Source organism: Triticum aestivum, chromosome 4A (genome assembly GCF_018294505.1).
Source record: "Triticum aestivum cultivar Chinese Spring chromosome 4A, IWGSC CS RefSeq v2.1, whole genome shotgun sequence".
NCBI classification, from domain to species: Eukaryota; Viridiplantae; Streptophyta; class Magnoliopsida; order Poales; family Poaceae; genus Triticum; species Triticum aestivum.
In genome coordinates, this window is record NC_057803.1 from 361,574,102 (window position 1) to 361,582,508 (window position 8,407).

Below are 8,407 nucleotides of genomic sequence, written 5' to 3' on the forward strand. Positions count from 1 at the left end.
CTGCATTAATGGCCTTGTTCACAAGAGCCTGGAAAGTATCACAATGATGCAGGTGGAGATCACGACACAACTTAGGGTTGAGACCCTTCCGGAACCTAGCCTGCTTCTTGGCGTCCGTGGACACTTCTTTTGTAGCATAGCGGGCGAGGTTTCCAAACTCTCTACTGTAAGCATCAACAAGCAGCTTACCTTGGGTAAAACTACAGAACTCTTCCCTCTTGGGGTCAATGAGAGCCTGAGGAATGTGGTGCTCACGAAAAGCCTTGGTGAAATCCCTCTAGGTAGGAATCTGACCAGCTGGAAGCATAGCCTCATAGCTCTGCCACAAAATACTACCAGGACCTTCCAGGTGATAGGTAGCATAGGTGACCTTGTCACCTTCAGCTATGTTCGTAGAATGCAACTTGTGAGTGATGCTCCGGAGCCAGTCATCTGCATCGAATGGCTCAATGGAATGATGGAAGGTGGGTGGTTTCGGACCAATGAAGTCGGTCATGGAAACCAACTTCTTACGCTGATGTGCGGTGTTCTGCTCAATCTATGCTAGCAAGCGGTTAGTCTCATGCTTGTTCCTCTTGGATGCTAACAAGAACTCTGCCATCAAAGGCTGGTCAGGAGGATCCTCATCCCTACCATCTCCGTGGTTCTTGCTATGAGAAACTGAACCTCGGTTAGCAGACGACATCCTGGCACAGAAACCAAGGAAACAAGGATGGAATTAGCATCGACATAAGGATGCGGAATGTAATGCAAAAGCATTGGAAACTCTTGAAATCCTAGGACAATTTCGGCAGCATAACGGCTGTAAATGCTCAAAAAGGATTTTGAGACATTCATCAAAGGAATAGCATAATCACTCAGCATCATAATATCAAGGTTCTGGGTCAAACTGATGACACACGGAAGTAGTAGAACTGTACGGAGACACAAACTCAACAATCCTAAGACTTTACGGTTTAGTAACACGTCATCCTGAGAGATAGAGGAGAAGCCTAGTCCTTAACCCTCGTAGAAAAGAAGAGGCTGACTCACAAAGAATGACATGACGTAAAGGAGTAAAAAGAGCCTTACGTTCCCTTCCACAATCAATTCCCTTATATAACTAAAGGATTTTTAGACTCAACTTCGACCAGTTTGGCTTGGTAATCCTATAGTCAGTCAAGCTCTAATACCAACGCTGTCGGGACGCTAATCCTAGGTCACACCGATCTAGCATGTAACACATCATATCACCTTGCGGCCTCACGCACGGTATCCCCACGGGTGTCGCCTTACCATGGCCCAGGACCGTTTGCGCCTTTTGGCTCACGTATATGATAGTGTCGCTAGCATCCATATGACAGAGAACCCGGGCCGACATGACTAGTCGTGAACCCAAAGTGGTACTAACTTACAGGGACAGGCATACATGAATCAACCTCGAGCATGTCGGTCAACAGCGTATGAATCCGGGCTATAGCAACTGGGCTAACAGGACTCCGGGAACCCGGGCTGTAGCAGGCTAACAGTATTCTGGATGTATCCACGTGACATTTCCCCGAAGGGACAGACATAGGAACGAAGTGAATCACATGTCGGCCAGTCTAAGTGTTCCGGAGCAGTAGTGCTGGGCTAACAGGACTCCGATAAACCGGGCTGTAGCGGACTACCAAGGCTCAGTGGAAGCACTAGACTACATTTCCCCATAAGAAAGGCTACCAAGGATAAACAACTAGATTTTCGGATCCTGCACATAGCAATACACGTCACATGTACGCATAACATGCAAGTATGTGCTGTACAACATGGCATCACAACATAACTCAAACTCATATAGATAAAGGCCCAGAAGAGCCACATAGCATTCAATTCAAACAGGGGTCACATGACCCATCATTCAGAGCATACAAACAACGGAAGGATTACATGTCTGAGTACAGACAACTACAAAAGGAAAAGACTAAGAAGCCTGACTAAACACGACCCTCCCAAGTGTATAAGATCGTAGCTGGGATACAAGCTACTCGTCGAAGTCACTAGTGTAACCAATTGCAAAACATAAATAAGCAAACATGAGTACGAAGGTACTCAGCAAGTGTCGGTGTCAAAACCGGCGGATCTCGGGTACGGGGTCCCGAACTGTGCGTCTAGGCCGGATGGTAATAGGAGGCAGGGGACACGAAGTTTTACCCAGGTTCGGGCCCTCTTGATGGAGGTAAAACCCTACGTCCCGCTTGATTAATATTGATGATATGGGTAGTACAAGAGTAGATCTACCACGAGATCAGAGAGGCTAAACCCTAGAAGCTAGCCTATGGTATGATTGTTGTTGTCCTACGGACTAACCTTTGGTTTATATAGACACCGGAGAGGGTTAGGGTTACACAAGGTTGGTTACAAAGGAGGAGATATCCATATATGTATTGCCTAGCTTGCCTTCCACGCCAAGTAGAGTCCCATCCGGACACGAGACGAAGTCTTCAATCTTGTATCTTCATAGTCTAACAGTCCGGCCAATGGAGATAGTCAGGCTATCCGGAGAGCCCCTAATCTCCCTCAGTAGCCCCTGAACCAGGCTTCAATGATGATGAGTCCGGTGCGCAGTATTGTCTTCGGCATTACAAGGCGGGTTCCTTCTCTGAATACATCACAGAGGGTGAATACGAGGATAGTGTCCGACCCTGCAAAATAAGTTCCACATCCCACCATAGAGAGAATAATATTTTCACAGATCTAATTTGCCGGCTTGTTTTGGCAGTGTGACATTATGTCATGGCCCGGTGATTATTAAAACCGTTTCTTTTAACCAGCCTCGCACATAATGCGAGGCAGTTTTTTGACACGTCTTGTCAAAGCAGAGATCGTGTCCCCTTATTACGGGATTCTCATCAATACGGGCGTGGGTAACCCAACCGCGCCATCAATTACGGCGCTTGGGGGATAAGCGAGTTTTACCAGGCAAGTGGGGACCCTTAGTTTCGTCCGCTCATATAAAGGGATAAGGGTTCACCTGTCTATCCACGCCTTCTTCCTCCTTTGCTCATCTGTTTTCGCATACTCGAGCTCTAGGGCCCAAGTCCACACTTCCACCTCAACCTTCTCCAACCATGTCCGGAGCGGGAGGAAAGTGGATGGTCTCCTCCGTCACAGAGGGAGACATCAAAAAACTGCGCGGAGCCGGTTACTTAGCCGCAAACATCGCGCATCGGCTGCCCGCTGCGGGGCAGATCGTCCCTACCCCGGAACCTTACGAGAGGGTAGTTTTCCTTCACCACTTCCTCCGTGGACTAGGGTTTCCCCTCCATCCATTCCTCCGTGGTCTCATGTTTTACTACGGGCTGGACTTTCATGATCTGGCCCCGAACTTCATCCTCGACATTTCGGCGTTCATCGTCGTGTGTGAGGCTTTCCTCCGCATCCGGCCCCACTTCGGCCCGTGGTTAAAGACCTTCAATATCAAGCCGAAGGTAGTACGAGGCCAACCAGCAGAATGCGGCAGAGCCATGGTGGGCAAAATGCCCAACGTCATATGGCTCGAAGCCTCCTTTGTGCAGACAATAAAGGGATGGCAATCGGCGTGGTTCTACATCACCGAGCCGTGCGACGCCAAATGGGCGGCAACCCTTGAGTTTCGATCCGGATCCCCAACACGGCTTACTTCCTGGAAAGAGAAGGGCTTGTCGTGGGGTTCATCGGTGGAGCTGGATGGACTCTAGAAATGTACCCGGAGCATGCCGAGCAAGAAGCTCAGGCTTGTCAACATAATCCAAGTTATGCTCATCCGCCGGACCCTCCCGTGTCAACAACGGGATTTTACCTTGTGGGAGTTTGACCCGGCCCAGCACCAGACTCTGAGCGAGCTCTTCGACACGACGCACAAGGACGTCTGGAAGGTTCTGTTCAAGGGTGCCGAGGTCCCCCCATCTCTCTCCGAGGACCAAGGACTAAGCGCAAAGCGCATAGCGCGTCCGGTGAGTTCGATATGTCTCATAGGTCATTTATTTTCCCCAGCTTAATTATGCACGGGGTCTAATCTCCCTGCCTTTGATAGGACTGGGTGGAGATGTCGGGGAAGATTAACTGTCCGGCCCCTTTGCCCGAAGACACTGCGAGCGCTCTCCTGACGGAGATGCTGACTCCGGCTCCTTACAAGGTGCCGGAGAAGACCAAGAAGGCCAAGGGAACCCGAAAGCATTCTCGGCGCCAGGTATTATCGGACTCATCGTCCGATAACTCTGCGGCACACTCCTCCCCCGAAGACGAGGAAGAAGAAGATGATGCTCCCCCACCGACTGGGGGAGACAAGAAAAGGAAGGCCGCTCCTACTGGGGAGGCCGGGGGGTCCAAGAAGGGAAGGACTCTCCTTCTGGACAGTTCCACCGCCGCCGACGAAGGCGAAGACGAATGGTTGCCCAGGGTCAAGCCCCCGGGGAGATCGTAAGTATTCGGATACCAGAGCAACTCATAGGATTCCTTTGTCGCACTGCTTTCCCTAATCGTCGAACATGATTATGCAGGCCGCCACGAGCCAATATCGAGGTATCATCGGACGGCTCCCTGGGCTCGTCGGACATGGATAGCGATCCGGTCCCGACCGCCACCTCCCCTCATCCTGCCGACGATGCCGAGGTGTTGTCTCAAGAGGCACCGGATCGAGGGGAGACAGTCCCGGAGGCGCCTCAAGGCAACCTTCTAGACTCTGGGAGCCGAGGGGACGCAGCCCCCGAGAGCTCCGAGTTCGGCCCTCAGCGGAACACCGTGCCAGACCCTCCAGTGGTTCCGGGCTCGGGCAGGCAGTCTCCTTCTAAGAGGGGCAAGACGCCTATGCCGGTGACCTCTGTCCATCTAGAGGCACCGGACAATCTGCTGGAAGCGCTTCGCAGCGCTTCCATCGACGAGGAGCACCGCATTATCATGAGTGCGGTGATCCAGAAGGTTCAGTCCGCCAAGAGCGGATTGACTAAAGCCTGTGCTAGCCTTCTAACAAGCTTCGAGGTAAGTGTTTTAAAATGTAGTAGAAATATTACCGCATAGACAGTAGCCCTTGATGCTTTGTTCGTGTTCACAAAGAAAAGCCGAACAGAGGATCAAATAATAACGCAGGAGTCTAATATAAGTATGTCAATATGCATACGCAGGCTTCGCTGCTGGCGTCCGCCGCACTGACTGTGGAGGTCGATGTACTGAAGCAGGCCCTCGAGGGGTCCCGGAAAGACCTCGGCCTTGCTAAGAGGCAGCTCGAGGAGAACAAGGGTAAGTAATACCCCGTCTATAGATATGTATATATATAAAAAAGGATGCGATTGCCAAATGACAGGATCATTGTATGTTTGTTAGGGGCCACGACCGAGGTGGCGACCCTGAAGCAAGCGCTAACCCAGGCCGAAGATAAAGCGGCCAAGGAGCACACCGAGCGAGAGAAGCATGAGACTCGGGTGGGCGAGGTGCAGCAAGAGCTCTAGGCTCTCGTGGCGAAGCATGAGGCGTTGGAGCTTGACTCAAAGACGCGACAGTCAGAGCTTGCCGCGGCCCTCGAGAGTGCAAAAAGTGCAAAGGCCGAAGCCCGAAAGGCCCTCCAGGAGATCGACGCGATGAAGAAGATAGCGGCGGGTAAGGCTTTCTATATGCAAAGCAAGCATGTAAAAGTAAATTGCCGATTACTTACCCGAATCCTGAGCTCTCCAGGAGCATTTGCAGATTTGCCCCGCAGTGTGTCCGATGCCGCACAATTTTACCAGGCCGAGGATGGAAGCTCAACGGAGAAGGTGTTCTGGTCTCAGTATGCTGAGGCCGAACATCCGGTGCCGATGAGCGACCAGCTGAACCAGATGGTCGAGCTACATAAGGCGGCCGATCAAGCCATGAAGGGCTTTATAGTCCGGCTGTGGCCTGGTGATGCCCTTCTGAACAGCTTCTTCGGCCTGGCGAGGTGGCTTGTGGATGCCTGCCTGCGGCTGGAGGTCACCAAGCGATCTGTCTGCATTGAAGGTGCACGCCGGGCTTTCGCCCGTGTGAAATTGCAGTGGGTCAAGCTAGACACCGTGAAGCTGATCAAGGAGGGGCCGCCAGAGGGCAAGGAGCACCGTCACCCCGAGATGTACTACGAGGGTGTTCTGCTGGGTGCCCGTCTTATCGTGGATGAGTGCTCAAAAGATGTAATATTTGAGTAAACTCGCTCGTTTTATCTTGTATTTATGAAAACATGTTTCATATGCGCTATGCAACGCTTGTTTGAATTTAAAATATTACCTTCTGTTTGGTTGTTTATCCAATCTGAGAGATGGCTAGTGCTCGGCTTCTGCCCCCATGCCACGAGTGCTGGGGTGTTCGGGATAAACCTGAGCACTCTTGGTCCCATATTTGGGTCCTTCGAGGGAGGTGCTCAGCACAACGAACAAGGCAACCAGACTAATAATGCTTTATCACTCTCACTTAGCCATAGAATTCCATAATTTTAAATTTCGGCGAAGCCCCTGGTGTTCGGAAGGCCGAATTCGGGGCGCGATACACGCCTGTAAGCCGGACAGGGCTGGTCCCTCGCCCTAAGCGGCATAAGTCTTTAGGGACTCGAAAAACCTCGCCGAACAGCGACCAGTCTCTCGCCTTATCATGACAGTCAGATTTAGCTTTCTCTACTGAGGTGCTCAGCCCGGTAGAACCGGGGCACAATCGCAGTAGTTCTCCTAGCGCTACCTTAGCCGATAGGGCGGAACGTAAGGTACCAAAACATAGGAGCCGGGCAAACCCAACATTTGACCAAAGACATGATTCGGAGCTAATGCATATAATGCTATAAGTCCGGGGTGCCACACTTGTGAAAGTGTTCGGACTTTTCACACTGCATTGTGGGGTACATAAGCCCCTGGTGTATTGGCCGTACCAGAGTGTACGGTTGCAAGGCATCATTAAAGAACACACATATATATAGCAAGAATGCAATAATAGTCGTAATGTCATGCATTGTTTATTAAAAAATTGCTTTAAGGCAGAGTGATACAGATAGTGCGATAAGCAAAGAGTAGGACTATGTCCCTTCCAAGGGCAAGCTGAGGAATGATATTGAATTGAATATTTCACTCGTTACTGTAATCAACCTGGGAATTCGGTGGTATAACGTAGCTGTCTGCCTCCTTGGTTGCTGCATCATGTGTTCGGCAACAGTGCTGCTGGACAGTGTTTCCAGAGATTACGGTCCTGAAAGAAAAAGAAAAATAACCAAACGGGAAGCCCCTAGTGCGGTTTAGGCCACATTTTGGGGCGTGTCGCAGTTGTGCCCCCCTCCCCACCTGTGCCCATGGTAGTTTGAATGCGTAATTATGTATGCGTGGTACGAATATCGCCGTTGGGTTGGGATTGGGGTGGCCGCCGCATTGCTACGCGAGCTCAGATCGCGCCAGGCAGTCTATTTGCCGATTGCCCCGAGCGCGCTTGAAGGTGTCCGGGCTTTGAAGCGCCGAACTAGTTGATTGCCTTGAGAGGCTGCTTTGCGCTTCTGCTGTGAGGGCTGCGGTGTGCTCCTCAGTTCGGAGAGAGCGCTCTGTGTTTCCATTGACTGTAATAACTCCGCGAGGTCCTGGCATCTTGAGCTTGAGGTATGCATAATGTGGTACCGCATTGAATCTAGCAAATGCGGTTCGCCCGAGCAGTGCTGATAACCACTGCGGAACGGGACTATATTGAAGATTAACTCTTCGCTTCGGAAGTTATCCGGGGATCCGAAGACCACTTCCAGTGTAATTGAGCTTGTGCAATGGGCTTCTACACCTGGAATGACGCCCTTAAAGGTCGTTTTTGTGGGTTTCATCCTTAAGGGGTCTATACCCATTTTGCGCACTGTGTCCTGATAAAGCAGGTTCAAGTTGCTGCCGCTGTCCATAAGGACTTGAGTGAGGTGAAATCCGTCGATGATTGGGTCTAGGACTAGTGCGGCGAATCCACCATGACGGATACTAGTGGGGTGGTCCCTGCGATCGAAGGTGATCGGGCAGGAGGACCAAGGATTGAACTTTGGGGCGACTGGCTCCAACGCATATACGTCCCTGAGCGCACGCTTCCGCTCCCTCTTGTGGATGTGGGTTGCGTATATCATGTTCACCTTCCGCACTTGCGGGGGAAACCTCTTCTGTCCTCTAGTGTGCGGCTGCCGGGGCTCATCATCGCTATGAGGCCCCTTGTCCTTGTTTTCACTAATTAACTTGCCGGCCTGCTTGAACACCCAACAATCCCTGTTGGTATGATTGGCTGGCTTGTCTGGGGTGCCGTGTATTTGACACGAGCGATTGAGTATACGTTCCAAGCTGGACGGGCCCGGCGTACTTTGTTTGAATGGCTTTTTCCGCTGACTGGGTTTAGAGCCTTTGAATCCGGCGTTGACTGCCATATCCTCAGTATTTTCGCTATTAATTCGGCGCTTATGCTTATTGCGACG